The 18,407-nt window shown below is 45.4% G+C and overlaps 1 pseudogene; it reads left to right on the forward strand.

Annotated features, from left to right (window-relative positions):
• Positions 1-1,589: 1,589 nt before the first annotated feature.
• On the forward strand, positions 1,590-17,929 carry LOC136495783 (monooxygenase 2-like; annotated as a pseudogene).
• The last annotated feature ends 478 nt before the right edge of the window (positions 17,930-18,407 follow it).

Raw genomic sequence — 18,407 nt, forward strand, 5'->3', positions numbered from 1 at the left:
GCTTCTCGCTCAATGGAGTTGGAGCTGCTAGCCTACTTGCAGTACCTCTACTGGACCCAGCTCCAACTTTATCTATGTAACACCTCTGGTGTTACGAGCTCGTTAGCGTCGTGATTTAGGCTTAAGTAAAATTTTCGAAACGAGTTTATCGGAATTTTTGATTTAAAATGTACTTGATGCGATAAGCGAATCCCGTGTATGACTTAGTTTTGTGGACTCGAATAAATAGCCAAGTTAAAATACTCAGTGCGTAAAAATATTTAGGAATATTGAACGATGATGCTAGCAAACGGTTTGTTCTATTCGATTACGCATCAAAAGCAACTTTTATAAATAAAATAAAATCTATTAATAAATAAATAAAACGATATATATATATATATATATATATATATATATATATATATATATATATATATATATATATATATATATATATCATTACTCACGTGTTTATTTTGATAAGTACGCTCAGTTGAAAAGCTTTGGTCTAGTGACATGTTTATGTTTACGTATAAACTCGTTTTAGACCCTAGATAAATTGGTAACGTACTCACGACAGCTGCCGTCCTGACCGCTTGAACCACCCAAATCATTGCGCCGCGCCGTCGAGTCGATTACTTGCTCTTTCTTTTTCTCTGTCTGCTTCTATGCCGTGCCGTAGCGCGTGGAGCATGTGTCGTCCCTGCTGCTGTCGTGTACTGCTTTACTTAAAATTTCCTCTAGGAGAGCACGAGGCCCTGCTCCTGCCACGCCATGTCCACTCCAAGCCTGTACTTGCACCGGCACCGGCCACGCTGTGTCGTGCGCCCCTATCGCATGCCCTGTCCTTGACGTCGTCGTGGCCCGCTGCCGATGCTATCTCGCATGCTTATGCCCCTCTCTCTCTCCCTTTCCTTTTCTACAGCCGCGAGGTGGCGTCTCAGCTTCAGTTCGGCCACTGCGCGTGAGCTCTTCGACCGCGCTGGGCCTGCATCTTCCCCGCGCTGGATCACAACTCCTGCTTGCCTTTCCCTGCTACGCTGCCCCGTGTCTGCAGCGCCGCCCTCCTTCTGTCCCCCTCCCTCCCCGCGCCGGCACCCCCCCTCTTCCTCCCCGCGCTGCCTCGTAGTCGCCGCGCCTCACCCCGCCGGTGCTGGCCCGTCCCCACGAGCGAGCGCGCCCACACCCTTCAGCGCACCAGGCCACCGGGTCCGCCTGTGCCTGGCCGTGCTTCTAGGACAACACTGCTGCTCCCTGTTGTCTCACGCGTGCACCGTGCTGGCGTGCCGCCATTGCCTGCTGCAGTACGCGCTGCGCACCAAGCTGCGTGGACCCGAGTAGCTCCATCTTGCCTCGCATCTCATGGCTTCTTCCGCAGCCATCCCGAGGCACCCATGATCCACCACTGTAGCACCCACCGTGCTGTGCCCCGGCCAGCGCCTTCCCCCTCGCGTACGCGTGCCGCCGCTGCGCAGCCGCCGTGCTTGGAGCGCTTCCCCGGTCGGATGCACGCCTTGTCGTCGGTGCTGAGGACCCGCGCCCTGCAGTGCCCCTGTGGACACGCCGTTGTCCTACCCTTCACGTGTGCGCACAAGCGCACGTGCCCCATGGCCGCGTCGGACCTCCGACTCCACGTCGCTGCCCCCTTTCCGTGCGTCTTCTCCGTGGTTCGCACGCCGCGGCTGTGTCGATGCTCCGCCGATGCGCTGTGGCCGCCATCGCCCGACCGTGCTGTGGCCGTCCATGGGTGCGGCCAGATCCGCTGATGCTTCCGTGCGCCGCCCTACGACAACACCGTCGCCGGTGAGCTACTCCTTTGGGCCGACGGATGGTCTTCCCGTGCCTCCTCTGTTTTGGAGAGGAAGAGAAGGGTAAGAATTGAGAATAGAAACTTTACAGGGTTCTTATCGCAAGAAACATGACTCATGCGAATAGTACCTGCTGGACTGCGCGTAGTTTTGAGAAAGTACAGGGGCTGTTTTGCAAATATGACACGCCACTTGCCCGCCTGGGCTGGCCTGCCGCCCCGCCTGGGCCGCGCGTGGGCCAATTGGCTGGCTAGCGCTCGTCGCGCCATTGGGCCACGGTCTGGGCCGTCGGCCGCGCGCCCACTTGGGCCGGTCCGGTGCCGCACGCTTTTAGGCCGCGCGTCAGCGTTGGATAGCTGGGCCACTTAGTGGCCGCCGACCCTTTCCAATTCTGAAAGGCTTTTCTAAAATCGGTTTCTAGTTTAAATTGTAAAATCAATATAAAATGGTATATGAATCCAAAAATGGTAAAACCAATTTTGTTAGTATTTTAAAATCATGATCTACCTGCTAGTATAATTTATTCACATAGTTGGAGAATATTCTTAGGAGCTATATAATTAATTTGGGATACGTAATATTATAAAAATATAAATCTATAGGAATTGTTGTGATAAATTGGTAATAGTACTGGATCTGAAATTTTTACAGTAGGTTCCTAGCAATATTAGGTGCTCACTATAATTTTTGTAGCTCTAGAATAATTAGTTTGATAGATAGATAATGATGTCCTATTTTGAATAAAGGTCAAATCGATAGGATAAAATAAAGAAACAACTTGGGTTTATATAACTAAAATAATTATTGGAAAGTAACACCTTATTCGACAACATGGATACATAGACCAGCGTTAGAACTATCTCGTTATCTTGTGAGGCATGATCGGATTTCTAAGCATTTCGGCTGTCGTTGGTTATTTACATATATGCATTTGCATCAATGCATATCATATAGGTACGATGATGGATCAACAGATCAATTGAAGTATGATTAGGAATCCAAAGATGGTGTAATGATATTCTCTCCAGGAGATGATGCAATAGGCTTTCTATCCAGTTGATGGTGGATGATCTGAAGATGCAAATACTAGCTTTTGGTTATATTTTACCCAGGCAAACCCCGGTGCATAACCTCTACTTTTCTACAGTTTAAAATATATTTGTGCATTAAATTATATATATATATATATATATATATATATATATATATATATATATATATATATATATATATATCCTATGAGTCTTACTAGCATGACAGGATCGCGTAGATTGCTATGCTACAGGACTTTAGAAGAAGTCGAGTGATGGTTGTCACTCATGAGAAATAGGAAATATATTATTGGATTATTATTACTTGGAATATATAAAAATGGTGGAAAGAAAAATGGTGACCGGGCAGGGATATGGTTTGAGTATTGGTGGGTGTAAGAGGTTGTGTCGCCGCGGACGCGGGGCAAAACTTGGTTACACTGCTTTCCCTGTCTATGTCGGTTAAGGTCCGGTCGTTGCAATGGACGCTAGGCAAGTCATAGATCTATTATCCCGAGTACATACTTGGGTATGGGCACAGGGAAGACTCGTTGCTCTTTTGTTGTGGATTCGGCTCTTTCTGGACCGACTGTCAGGGTGGTTTTTGGGTTAGGAGGTCCTTGCACCGCACTGAGTCCGGGACTCAAGAGCGGGGGCTTAGAGTCCTAGTTTGGACAGGGACCTGGACACCCAGGACAAGAGGGTGATGGGTTAGTCCTGCTTGTGCCTTAGGTACAAGTGAGGCTTGTGTTTTTGGGGTACCCAGCTAGGGACATTAATTCATGAATCACCACCTGTTTGAAAGTAGTATAGGTGCTTATATAGAATGGTTAGTTAATAAACTAACGCACTGCTAATAAAAATCGAATATAAGGATGTACTTTTAGTAATGCTCCTGCAGGTACAATAAACCCATAAGTCAGATAGCCTTGCATATCCTTATAGTCTTTTCTTTTCTCCTATTGAATAAGTCTTGTTAAGTACAATTGAGTACTTAGGTTTTTATTCTCCCCTGTTGCAGGTGATAGGTTGATGCTAGAGCTGACCCTTATGTGTGGATTCCTTCTGGTGGGCTCAAAGAGGATTTTCTTACGCTGCGAACGTAGTTTTTATTTAGAACTCTCACCAAATATTTTATAAAGGAAAGTTCTATAATATGTTGTCATAGTTTATTTATCAATGCTTCATCATGCCATGATTAGCTATTTATTTCCGCTGTAATTCTGATAACATGTTTATATTCCGCTGTTAACTTAAATTGTTCATAACTCTAATAATATAATTATATTCCGCTGTTATAATAAATATTATACTCTGATGTTGTATTAAAAGTGATGTATGTTTTATTATCTTATTTGTGATTCTGATAGAAAAATGTGGATTTTCGGGCTCTCCCCTAAGGTGTGTCCGACGGAACCGAGTAATTTAGTGTTGTCCCTTAAGTGCTTAGTGTCTAATGGAAGACGATCGCTCCTAGGAGGCATTAGATTAGGCGGTTCTGCCACAGGTGGTATCAGAGCATAAATGAGGAAATAAAGCTTCGAAAACCTTTTCTAAAGTAAAATTTAACAACCTATTTTTACAAAAAGTTAGGACGTTCAACTGCAAAATTATATAAGTAGCTCTATTACTATGGTTATGTATCCAGGATAGATGGCACTCTGCTGGCTTAGGTAGGCTTAATCAATTTTCTTCAGGTACACTGACTCGAGCATAGTCCAATAATATCGATTAGCTACAGAGAGATAACGCTGGGCCAAAAATATAAGAACGGTTGCCCTATATGTTGGCAACAGTGAATGAACGTATAGGACGTGCATCCATACATATCCTGTTTGTGCATTGTAGTGTCGTATTGCTTGAAGATACACCATCCATAGGTGTCACGTGTGTCATATTGTGCACGACTGACTCGTTCCTGTTCTAGAGTTAGGTCTACACTGTGGCTTCATGCTCTGCGTTCGCACGTAGTTCACGTCTGTCGTGACCCACGTTTTCCCATACTCTTTTCTGTGCTCTTATCAAACACCTGCCCTGTAGTCGTACCAGTCAATAATGGCACCGCGCATGGGCCAACTGGCTGGCCAGTGCTCGCACGCCATTGGGCCTCGGGCTGGGCTGTCGGCCGCATGCCTGCTTGGGCCGGTCTGGTGCCATAGCTTCTGGGCTGCGCGTTAGCGTTGGACTACTAGGCCAGTTAGTGGCCGCCGACTATTTCCAATTCTGAAAGGCTTTTTCTAAAATCGGTTTCTAGTTTAAATTGTAAAATGCATATAAAATGGTATATGAATCCAAAAATGGTAAAACTAATTTTGTTAGTCTCCTAAAATCATGATCTACCTGCTAGTATAATTTGTTCACATAGTTGGAGAATATTTTTAGGAGCTATATAATTAATTTGAGATACTTAATATTGTAAAAATATAAATTTATAGGAATTGTTGTGATAAATTGGTAATAATATTAGATCTGAAATTTTACAGTAGGTTTCTAGCAATATTAGCTGCTCACTGTAATTTTTGTGGCTCTAGAATAATTAGTTTGCTAGATAGATAATGATACTCTATTTTGAATAAAGATTAAATTGATAGGATAAAATAAAGAAACAACTTGGGTTTATATAACTAAAATAATTATTAGGAAGTAACGCCTTATTCGACAATATGGATACGTAGATCAGCATTAGATCTATCTCGTTAGCTTGTGAGGCGTGATTGGATTTCTAAGCATTTCGACTGTCATTGGTTATTTACATCTATGCATTTGCATCAATGCATATCATATAGGTACGATGATGGATCAACGGATCAATTGGAGGATGATTAGGAATCTAAAGATGGTGTAATGGTATTCTCTCCAGGAGATGATGCAATGGGCTTTCTATCTAGTTGATGGTCGATGATCTGAAGATGCAAATACTAACTTTTGGTTATATTATACCCAGGCAAACCCCGGTGCATAACCCCTACTTTTCTACAGTTTAAATTATATTTGTGCATTAAGTTTTAAGGAGTTGAATGAAATCCACTTGCATATATATATATATATATATATATATATATATATATATATATATATATATATATATATATATATCCTATGAGTCTTACTAGTATGATAGGATCGCGTAGATTGCTATGCTACAGGACTCCGGTAGAAGTCGAGTGATGGCTGTTACTCGCGAGAGATAGTAAATATATTATTGGATTATTATCACTTAGAATATATAAAAGTAATGGAAAGGAAAATAGTGACCGGGCAAGGATGTGGTTTGGGTATTGGTGGGTGTATGAGGTTGTGTCGTTGCGGACGCGGGGCATAACTTGGTTACACTGCTTTCCCTATCTGTGTCGGTTAAGGATCGGTCGTTGCAATAGACGCTAGACAAGTCATAGATCTATTATCCCGAGCACATACTTGGATATGGGCGTAGGGAAGACTCGTTGCTCTCTTGTCGTGGATCCGGCTCTTTCCGGACCGATTGTCAGGGTAGTTTTTGGGTTAGGAGGTCCTTGTACCGCACTGAGTCTGGGACTCAGGGGCGGAGGCTTGGAGTCCCAGTTTGGATGGGGACCTGGACACCTAGGACAGGAGGGTGATGGGTTGGTCCTGCTTGTGCCTTGGGTACAAGTGGGGCATGTGTTTTCAGGGTACCCAGCTGGGAACATTGATTCACGAATCGCCACCGAGTCAGTACGGCTTGTCTTAACTCTAACACCGTAGTAAGAACTAGAAGACGAAAGGTGATGAAAAGGAAATCTGATTGCGTACCACCTGCTTGAAAGTAGTATAGGTGCTTACATAGAATTATTAGTTAATGAACTAACGCACTGCTAATAAAAATCGAATATAAGGATGCACTTTTAGTAATGCTCCTACAGATACAATAAACCCACAAGCCAGATAGCCTTGCATATCCTTGGAGTCTTTTCTTTCCTCCTGTCGGGTAAGTCTTGCTGAGTACAATTGAGTACTCAGGGTTTTATTCCCTCTGTTGCAGGTGATAGGTGGATGCTAGAGCTGATCCTTGTGTGTGGATTCCTCCTGGTGGGCTCAGAGAGAATTTCCTTACGCTGCGAACGTAGTTTTTATTTATATCTCTCACCAAATGTTTTGTAAAGAAAAGTTCTATAATCTGTTGTCATAGTTTATTTATCAATGCTTCATCATGCCATGATTAGCTATTTATTTCCGCTGTAATTCTGATTACATGTTTATATTCCGCTGTTAACTTAAATTATTCATAACTCTGATAATATAATTACATTCCGCTGTTATAATAAATATTATACTCTGATGTTGTATTAAAAGTGATGTAAAAATGTTTAAGAATAATATAAGCTTTATTCTCTCATTTGTGATCCTGATGGAAAAATGTGGATTTTCGGGTTCTCCCCTGGGGTGTGCTCGACGGAACCGAGCAATTTGGTGTTCTCCCTTGAGTGCTTAGTGTCTAATGGAAAGTGAGCGCTCCTAGGAGGCATTAGATTTGATGATTCTGCCATAATCTCCTCCCCTGCCGACTACAGGTGGTAGTGGATTTAGATAATACAAAATTAAATTGGATTTTGGTTGCATTGGATGAGACCTATCTGTATTTGGATGTTCATGATCATTTGGTCCAATAAAATCCAAAATTGATTGGACATTAACTCAAAAAGTCTAGTGTCCATTGGATTCATGTGGACTTAACAACTTGAGGGCTAGACCAGTTTTTAATTTATAGTTTTAAACTTATAACATGTGGTCCACGTATATATCTTGTTATACTGCTCTACACAAAGTAGCATACAATCAATTATGTCATATCTAAAAAAAATTGGTTTCACTAAAATTTAAGGTGTGAACACCAGTGTTTTTAATTTTAGGATCTGACTTGCAACATAGGGCCCACATATATATCTAGTCACACAAGTCTGCACAAAGAAGCAGACAATCTATCATGGTTATGATACCCCGGGTATCTCAAGACATCGATTAGTTAGCCGCTCGGCGGCCTCACAAGCTAGTGCAAGTCCAAGCGACCGTGGCCCAACTAAGCTATATAGGCCTGTGCCAAGTGTTGGGATAGGGAGTCGGCCACGACCACTTTTCTGTCCCTTCACCACATGCTACTCAGCTCCGCACGACCTCTCCTCCGCCCCAACCTCTGGGAGGAACGGAGAGGGGTTGAGCTCCACCAAGTACGACTATCCCGACAGGGACAGGCACGCCTGCTCAGTCCGCGAGGATCGAAAGGACAGCCGTCTTGGAGCAGACGTCATCCCTGCACCACATCGCAGACAAGACAGGACTGCCTAGCGGTGATGACATGTACGGTAGTCCACCGTCCAAATACGGACCGACGGAATAGGCGTACGGCCCCACCCACTATGGGATGGGGCTCCCGTCTATGGCTTTGACTTTCAAGGCCAACCGAGCCAATGAAGGCCATGACTTCAGAGCTCCGAATCGTGGTCATCGGCTTCACGACCAGCAAGACAACTAATGACCCGGGAGCGACGATCTACTCCTGTATGATGCCCCTGGGAGACCAGGAAACAATGACGAAGGCCACGACGAGACCACGGACGTCACACAGAACGGCTAGCGAACCACCAACATGCCAATAGTGCCGCCACGACCGACGCTGTAGCACCACACCACCCCATGCTGCGACGTGGGCAGAAGACCATGAAGATAACCACGTTCGGACGTACGCTGACACCAAGATAAGACAACCTTCCTTGCAAGCCAAGATAGCTAGTTTCCCCTCCCTCAGGCTCACGATCGCTCGGTCAAGAGAATCTAACTCTTTTGTATGTGACCTGGCCCTAGACTCTATATAAGGGCAGCCAGGGCACCCTTCTAAGGGGACGGACTCTCGAGACTTGATTCGGGCAGTCCCTCTCCACTCTCCTACCTCTTCCCTCTCCACTCTCCTACCTCTTCCACTCTTCTTGCATACTCTATTGTAAGAACTTAAGAGCATTCAACGGAGGAACACACACTCGATCTTTCTCCAAGACTGAACGTAGGGCTCCGGTCTGAACCAGTATAATTCCTTGTGTCTTTGGATGCTACCATCGTCTTTCTTGAGCAGCACGACATACGTATAAATTCACTCATCGGGTGACAAAACACCGATACAATCATATTAAGTCATCTCCGAAAAAATTCAATTCATTTTGCTAAAATTTTAAAAGATGTGAACACGAGGTTTTTAATTCAAGCATCCAGGTCTTGACATAGGGCCCACATATATATCCAGTTACTGCACAAAGCAGCGAGTAATCATATTAAGTCATCCAAAAAAATTCAATCCATTTCGCTAAAATTTCAAGGTACGAGACACGCTTATAGATTCTGAGATCCAACTTTTGATATAGAATCAACATTGTAGTTATAATAATTTTGTTATTATTGGATCATATTGGGTGAATTTGGACATATGAGCAACTGGACTGAACATTAATTATTTTGTACCAGGATACCCCTTGGATTTTAATTGGATTAATCCATATGGATTTGGATGCTAATCCTTTGCCACCTCTAATGCAAACCAAGAGACAATAATTTCACCTTTTGTGCCTTGTTTGGATGCATGTATATTCACTCCAATCCACGTTTATTGGAGTGGAATGGAATGGATCCAACACATGTGGATTGAGATGAATATATACGCATCTAAACAAGGCCTTATATTGTCAAATGTCATCCATCCTCATTTTCCCTTTTATGCTGTCATCTATCCTAACCACAACATTCGGGGTCTAGTTGCAAGTCATGACTCATGAGCCTCTCTCCGAGGACACAGCCAAGATAGAAAATCGTCAGATCTTGGACGCACTCACGCACGCCGTTGTCTCTTCATCGCCACGAAAGAGTTGATCGACCGACAATTGCATCGAATCGCATGATTGAGCTGTCGATGTCCCTCGAAAAAGAATCGTTTCGTGTCTTGTTTATGACAAGTGATCACTGACAAAAGGTCCTTTTATTTTGTTTGTCACTTGTTTACGTCCACTTTCCGCCGTGCGCCAAGATCAGGCACGCACATCGATCGATGATGCCCAAAGTAGCGTGCCGCCGCCACCTGCAGCGGTGAGCATAGTAGTTCCTCCTCCTACCTTGTACACGTACGAGCTACCCCGGTCAGCCGTCGAGGGCCACGCCTCCACGACCGATCGATAGCCAGTGGCGGCGGCAACGCGGCGGCGGCCGCCAAGGACGTCGTGGACGCGGAGGTCGTCATCGTGGGCGGCGGCATCGCGGGGCTGGCGACGGCGCTGGCGCTCTGGCGGGCGGGCGCGGCGGCGCGCGGCGTGCTGGTGCTGGAGCGCCACGCGGGGCTGCGCGCCACCGGCGCCGCGCTCACCATCTTCCCCAACGGCTGGTTCGCGCTCCGCGCTCTCGGCGTCGCGCACAAGCTCGCCTCCCGCTACGACGCCTACGAAACGTGCGTGCGTCGCGCGCCGAGTTCAAGCCAAACTCAATTCGAGCTCGATTCGCCATGCTTGCTCTCGACTTACATGATGAATCGCATGGCTGTGCGCGCAGATCCAAGGTGACGAATCTTGAGACCGGGGCGACGCAGGTGTTTCGCTTCGCCGGGAACAAGAACAAGTGAGTCCATCATTCCTGCGAGTTCCAATTCTTGACTTGTCACGCTGCTCAAGAAATTCGTCGGATTTTGTGTGATTTTGGGTTTGAAACAGTGACTTTACCTGATCGGCTGATCTGCCTGGTTGTTTGACTGAACTGAACTTTTTTACAAAAAAGGGGTGAAGAAGTCAGAGTGAGGGCGGTTGACAGGAAGGCGCTGCTGGAGGCGCTCGCCGAGGAGCTGCCGCCGGGCACCGTCCGCTTCTCCTCCAAGCTCGTCTCCATCGACACCGAGCGTGCAGCCGGCGACTCGTCGGTGACCGTCGTCCATGGATTGGACGACGGCACGGTGATCCGAGCCAAGGTACACCTATGCAGGGTTGCCAATAACTCGACAGACACGAAAGAAGTGTACGACTTGTAGCGGTGTTCCAAATAAAACGAGGCATGATTCTCTGTTCTCTTGCACACGCGCGTTATCAGGTCTTGATCGGGTGAGACGGCGTGCACTCGGTGGTGGCGCGGTGGCTGGGCCTGTCGGAGCCGGCGAGCTCGGGTGGCTCTGCCGTCCGCGGGCTCTCCGTCTTCCCTAACGGGCACGGCATAAAGCGGGAGCTCCGGCAGTTCCTCTCGGAGGGTCTCAGAGCCGGCATGGTGCCCATCAGCGACACCGATGTCTACTGGTTCCTCGTCAACAACACCGTCGCTGCAGGCAAGTGAAGAAGTCACCGCGCATTGTTAGAATTGATCTCATCCATCTTGACCGCGTCCTGATCGGGGATGTCCAGCCATCTAGTGGCTAGTAGGCTCCTGTCGCACAGTGTCTATAAAGAGGAAGTGGGGCAAAACAGCTCGTGATATGAGGTTCACTGCCGCCGCCACAACCCCACCGTCTAACCCTAGTCCGATCGAGAGGGAGGCACTGCCAGCGGCGGGAAGCGCCACTGCCTTTGCCACCACCGCCGGTCTCCACCGCTACACCAACCGTCGCTGTCCGTGCGCAGATCTTCACCGGCGAACCTGTGATGGCCGGATCCGCCTCCTCAATGCCTACTGATGGTCTGTGCCTAACCCTAACTCTCCCTCTCCCTCTCTGTCCCTTTCCGTACACACCATTTCTATGAGAAATCCAATGAAACCCCACTGATCTACGCCACGGATGGTCCAAAGTATATAACATTGGTATCAGAGCCATGGTTGCTAGCGTGTGATCTAGATCGGGGCAAAAAAAAAGAAGAAAGAAAAGAAAGAGAAACGAACTTCGGTTCGGAGAAAATGAAACTCTAACCCTAAAGAAATTGGACGGTCCGGGGGAAGTCTTACCAGGGCTTCCACGCCGCCGTCACTACCGCCTCACGCGGGATGGAGCACCCGCTGCCGGCTTGCTGACGCGTGGGAAGAGAATCAAAAGAACAGAAAAGAAAAGAACGGATTAGATCCTTCGGATCTGAGCGGACAGAAGGGGTTCCTTAACCCTAACCCTAACTGGATGAAGATAGAAGGGCTCGGCCTCAAGACCGCTTGATCCGAACCCTAAACCCGTGACTCGAACTCGGAGAGGAAGAATAGGAACCGAAACCCGAACCCTTGATCCAATCCCCATCCCCAAATCGGCCGAAACCGAGAAGAAAAGCAAGATTCAAACAAGCAGAAACGCAGAAGGGAAAAGCAAGGCCGGTGGCTTACCTCACCGCTGCCATCTCCGCCGTCGTGCGGGAAAGACCGGACCGCGCCGGTGTTCGTCGCCGAGATGCATCCGCGCGGGTACGGGTACAGGGCGCCGACACGGAGCCGCTTGATGGCGGCACGCTCTCCCGATGGGGAGCGTGCTCGCTGGCAAGAGGGCCCGCGGTGGCGCCGTCTTCGTCTTCTCCTCCGGCGCGGCTTGCTATCGCTTGGGTGCGCCGCGCGGCTGAGAGAGGGAAGGGAGAAGAGGAAATGAAGCTAGGTTTTCCGCCCGCGGCCGGCCCAGCGGTTTTGTTCGCCCTAGATGCGCGCTCGGCCGTCGGATGCGCACGGACAGCCGAGATCGAGCCGGCTGCATCGCGGCCTAGGCGGGGCGCGCGGCCGCGGGGCTTTGCCGACCTAGGCCCACGTTGCGGCCTGGGTGGCAGAGCGCGCGTGCGAGGGAGCAAGGCCGGGCTGGGTGCCGATTTGGGCCGGGCCATTTTGATGGTTGGGCCACAGCGCAGTAAAAGTTTAAGCCATTTTCTTTTTCTAATTTTTCCAGTGATAAATGGATCAAAGAAAATTGGAAAAGAGAATTTTCCTGTGGGTAAAATTCAACAATTATGTTCATAGTTCCCGCTGCAAAGATTATTTTATACTCTGATTAAATTTGGATTATTTTAATTGGAGGAATAGTTGGTTTATAGTTAAGATGAATTGTAATATTGTTATTTTCTGACCAACGTTGATGATAACAATATTATAAGTTTATTTATGGGTTTAAGTTTAAAGTTGAATTATGGTATTGTTATTTTCTGACCAACGTTGATGATAACAATATTATAATTCTATGAATTCTATGTTTAAAGTTTAGATCTCTGATGAATTTTGCATCAAAGTGACTAATTTTTCAGAGAAAAGATAAAGATCAAGGAATGCTCTTAAACTAGAGAAATGTATTTTCATGTTTCCGCTGCAATGAAGTTGATTGTCTTATAATTAAATTCGAACCAACGGAAGAATTTAATTTTGAGGAGCAGTTCTATGTTTTCAAGATTATTGAATTTCTATACGTTAATTCCATTTCTGACCAACGATGATGTGGAATTAATGTAGAAGAATGATGTTTTATTCTATTTCTACCCAACGGTGATATAGAATAGAACATAAAGATTTTAAAGTTTAATGAGCATTATTGTTGAATATTTTTTTTAGACAAAAGACTTCCATGCTTTCATTCTTGAAGGCAGTAAGAGAAATGAGCTGGGTACTTGTGACTCAGATGATGAAATGCCTAAGGGCAAGTTATGTATGAAAGAATGCCATTGCTTAAGGGAATGTGTTCTTTTTAAAAAAAATGGCTTCAAAAGAAAAGAATTCTAGGATATTGATCCAAGAAAAGAGATAGATCAATGAGAGTCTTCATTGAAAAATGTCTTTTATATATTCTCTATGAAGAAGAATTTATTTTCAGTTTCACTTATGAGAGTTATAAAAGTCATATACATGTTTAATTTGACTAACATTGGATTAAATATGTGTATTAAAAGAATATTCGGATTTATTTCTGAATTTAATGATTGAACACAAGTCAATTCTGGCAATTATGTCCGTTCAAGGGAATTATCTCGCATGGCGGGAAAAGTTTGTGATAGTACCCGCATGGCGGGAAAAGTTTGAGAAAATACCCGTATGGTAGGGTAAAGTTGGCATAGTACATATGCTAAACAATCCTGCATGGCGGGAGAGTTTGATATAGTACTTATCCCGCATGGCGGGAGAAGGATGTGATGACTCATGTGCTCTAAGTGTATCCTGCACATGGAGAGAAATTTGGGATAGCTCTTATGCTATCCTAGTATTGACCGTACACTCTGATTGTGTCATGGTCATTAAGTACTCAATGAGTTTAAAAACAAAAGAAAGTTGCATGTGAACCAAAAGATAAGAATGATATGCAAGCGTGACTTACATAAGTATTGAAAATAATAGACTATGTTGAGTTTTTGAAGTGAAATGAGGAAAATGTACTCCCAGACGAATTTTGTTTGCATGATATAATCATGTGGATGAAGTAGGTAATCAAAGTTTCCTCATTCACAAGAGTTCAGAATGTTTCGAAATTGTGGTAGAAAAGTTCATACCACATTTCGAGGGGGAGAAATATAAGATTAATTAAGAAAGACAATTAAGAAAGATATTTCCCCATACTTCAGATAATGCAATGCATACTATGCATTGAAGGTAAAAGTGATCTATAAAAGATGAATGTGATCGTTGAGGGAGTAAGACGATCATAATAACGATACCCCTAAAGTAAAGAAATAGCTCAATTTTTGGACCTTTTATAGTTCCGATAGGAAGATAGCATAGTCGGCTAGTATTCATACTGGACGAGTTCAGAGTTATCAAGGCGATGCTAAACGCGCCATATGAGTTTTTTAGCAGATTAAACCCAAAATAGGAAATTTGAAGATACACCATCTTTACAGAAGATGGAGTAATCTAGGGGAGCATGGTATGTAGATACCTAAAGCTTGAATAGAAGTGGGATTACATATCCACTATAGTATTTTAGAGCAACAAATTGTTTAATACATGTTGATGTTGTATGACATATACAACACCTGATGTTAGCTCTTAAAGAAAATGAATAAGTAAATAAGGATCTTGTGATACAGGAGGCTATAGAACAATTGCCTTTTGGCAATGAAGAGTAACAATAGCCCCATATGAAAGAAGTGCCACGAGGCCCCAAAAGGTCTCAAAGAATAAGAAAATCAGATATTTCTGGTGACTAAGGAGTCAATGTTAAGAAAGAAATTCAAATAGAGGGTAATTCCACCTCATTTGAAAAAACCATGAAAGACGTTCACTCGTCTAAATGGCAAGAAGCAAAGGAAGATGAAATGAAATCGATAAATACCAACGATGTTTGGGACTTAGAAGAAATTTTCAATGGAGCCAAAACAATATGCTGTAATGGGTCTGCAAGACAAATGTGACTCCAAAGGGAATATGAAAAGCTATAAAGCGCCACTTGTGGCGAAATGATTTACGCAAAGAGAAAGAATAGATTATAATGAGAATGCAACAATTCTTTAAGAATCATAATGGCGTTAATGGCACATTACGATTTACAGTAACATCATAAGGATGTAAAGACACATTCCTCAACGGGGATTTGTATGGAAAAGTTTACATGGCATAACTCAAAAGGTTTTGTCGTGGAAGGAAAAGAACGTAAGGGATGTTGCCTGAAGAAATCCATTTATGGATTAAAGCAAGCTTCAAGACATTGGTACTTGAAGTTTGACAGTACAATAAGAAAGTTTGGGTTTAAAGAGAATGTAGAGGACAATTCAATTTATGCAAAGTTTAAACATGGGAAATCAATTTTCCTGATCCTGCACGTGGATAGCACCTTGCTCGCTAGTAGTGGTGTTAATCTACGGTTGGAGGAGAAGCAGTTTTTGTTCTCAAGTTTCAATGAGAATGATCTTGATAAAGCATCATTCGTTCCAGAAATTGGAACTTACCGAGATAAAAGAAAAAATAGGTATTAGAACTATCTCAAGTGTATACTTAGAGAAGATTCTAAAGAAATAAAGTTTATATATGTGAGTAAACCTGCGCCTGTTCCTATAGTAAAGGAAAATAGTTTTGGGAACTTTTAGTGTTCCAAGAACCAATGTGAGATCGAAAGGACGTCCTATATGCTTCAGCTGTTGGAAGCTTAATGAGTGCTTATAAGTAAGAACTTACCCTGACATAGTTCATGTATCTGGGATGTTTTGGCAGAAGTCCAGTCTAGATATAGATCACTGGAATGGAGTTGAGAATATTTTGCAATTGTGCAAAGATTTACAGGCCTCATGGTGAGTAAGAAAGAATAAGTACTCTCAAATAGTTGTGGGTACAAATGTTAAATTTTGACGAGATGTTTAGTGAAACCCACATAGTAGCTAACACTCGTAGTTGGAGTTTTATTGTGGAAAAGCTCCAAAGAAACAGTTGTGGTGTTATCAAAGATGCATACCCACAATATAGCTTATTATGAGGCTTAAGGATAGGCGAAATGGTTAAAAGAACTTACACCCGGAATTGATAATGGTATACAACAGCAATAACCATTTAAGTAGTTCGCTCCTATAACAACGGGTTAAGTGTGGTGCCAAACACATTGACGTTAAAGTTATACGTTGTGAAGGAGAAAGTCCGAAATCATACTAAAAGTATTAAAGTAACAAGCAAGTGCTTGCGGATCCACGTACAAAAGGCTTACCACCCAGTGTGTTTAGAGAACACACAGTAGACATGGGTTTATGGTATAGCCTATAATTTCTAGATAATAAAGGGCCCAAAAGTTAGAATCTGTTTCATAACAGAGATGTGTATTGTAGCTGTTAAGTCTATCGACGATTGACCGTGACGATGAAGCATGCTCTATGCACTAATATATGATGGAACAAATAAAAGTGAAAGGGATTAAAGTCAAAGTTTAAAGTTAAAGTATGAGTTGAGATCAAGGGGGGGAATGTTAGAATTGATCTCATCCGTCTTGACCCAACGGTCGAGACGGAACCCTTGACCGCGTCCTGATCGGGGACGTCCAGCCATCTAGTGGCTAGTGGGCTCCCGTCGTACAGTGCCTATAAAGAGGAGGCGGGGCAAAACGGCTCGGGATACGAGGTTCACTGCCGCCGCCACAACCCCACCGTCTAACCCTAGTCCGATCGAGAGGGAGGCACTGCCAGCGGCGGGAAGCGCCACTGCCTTTGCCACCACCGCCGGTCTCCACCGCTACACCAACCGTCGCTGTCCGTGCGCAGATCTTCACCGACGAACCTGTGATGGCCGGATCCGCCTCAATGCCTACTGATGGTCTGTGCCTAACCCTAACTCTCCCTCTCCCTCTCCCTCTCCCTCTCCTTCTCCGTACACACCATTTCTACGAGAAACCCAATAAAACCCCACTAATCTACGCCACGGATGGTCCAGAGTATCTAACACGCATGCCACCCTTCAGTGCCAGTCCAGTCCTTCGTTCAGGGCTCAGCTCCGACGCGCGTGCTGGTGCTTCCTGCGTTTGCAGAGAAAGAAGCCACCGGCGACCCGGTGAAGACCCTGCGCGAGGTCACCGACAACCTGGGCGGCCACATGCCCGCGGAGTACCTGGACGTGGTGCGCCGCTCCGACCACGGCAACCTCTCGTGGGCGCCGCTCCTGTACCGGAACCCGGTGTCCGTCCTGCTAGGCGCGGCGGCGGCGCGCGGGCCCGTGAAGGTGGCCGGCGACGCGTTCCACCCCATGACGCCCGACATGGCGCAGGGCGGGTGCTCCGCGCTGGAGGACGCGGTGGTACTCGCCCGGGCGCTGTCGCGCGCGGCGACGCCGGACGAGGGCGTGGCCGCGTACGTGGCGCGGCGGCGGTGGCGCGCCGCCTGGCTGGTCTCCGGGGCCTACCTGTCCGGGTGGGTCCAGCAGGGCGGGACTAGCGTCCGCGGCGTGCGCGGGTGGATGGTGAAGGCCTTCCGGGACTGGATCTTCTACAGGTTCGTGTTCCCCAGGCTCGCCGACACCATGTGGTTCGACTGCGGCCACCTCACGCCGCCGCCGCCGCCCACGATCGGAAAGAGCCACCACACCGAGTGAAGTCCGAACCGCGTGTCAGTATCACCTGCAGGATCAGGATCAGGATCAGGATCCAGGGCTCCAGGCCTATGATAGCAGTATAGCACGTGTCCTGATGCGTGTTTGAAAGTTTTTTTTTTTCGACGATGCGTGTTTGTAAGTTGTGCAAGATTTTACAATGTTTCAGGTTGTGCATGTGCTAAAAAAGGGCGTGTATGTTTTTGGAGTGACGTATATATATGAGATACATATACGTATACTTGTGATGTCATGCAGTGGTGTAGAAGGTTTGCAACAAGACGCTATGCGTATGGGATTCCTTGTTTGTTTTGTTTGTGTGGTCAGCAAGAGATGCTCCCTCCCGTGCAAGCAAGCATAATGCATTTCCAATGTGGCTACCCGAAATTAGTCATACTAGCAAACATACTAACGCACCTGACTCCGTGTTATTTTTGGTGTTCTAACTGTCCAAGAAAAATCATAACTCTTACATACGATATCGGATGAAGATGATTTGTACATGAAAATTATAGATCTTGATGGGATCCACAACTTTCTAATTTTGAGTTTTTCATTTAAGAACGTTAAGATACTCAAATAAATAACATAAAATTTCAGCAGCATAATAATGAACACTAGTGCTCGTCGTATTAGAAAAACAATATCTTTTATGTATGTGTCAATTGAAGGTACTTTGTAT

Source organism: Miscanthus floridulus, chromosome 12 (genome assembly GCF_019320115.1).
Source record: "Miscanthus floridulus cultivar M001 chromosome 12, ASM1932011v1, whole genome shotgun sequence".
Lineage (NCBI taxonomy): Eukaryota > Viridiplantae > Streptophyta > Magnoliopsida > Poales > Poaceae > Miscanthus > Miscanthus floridulus.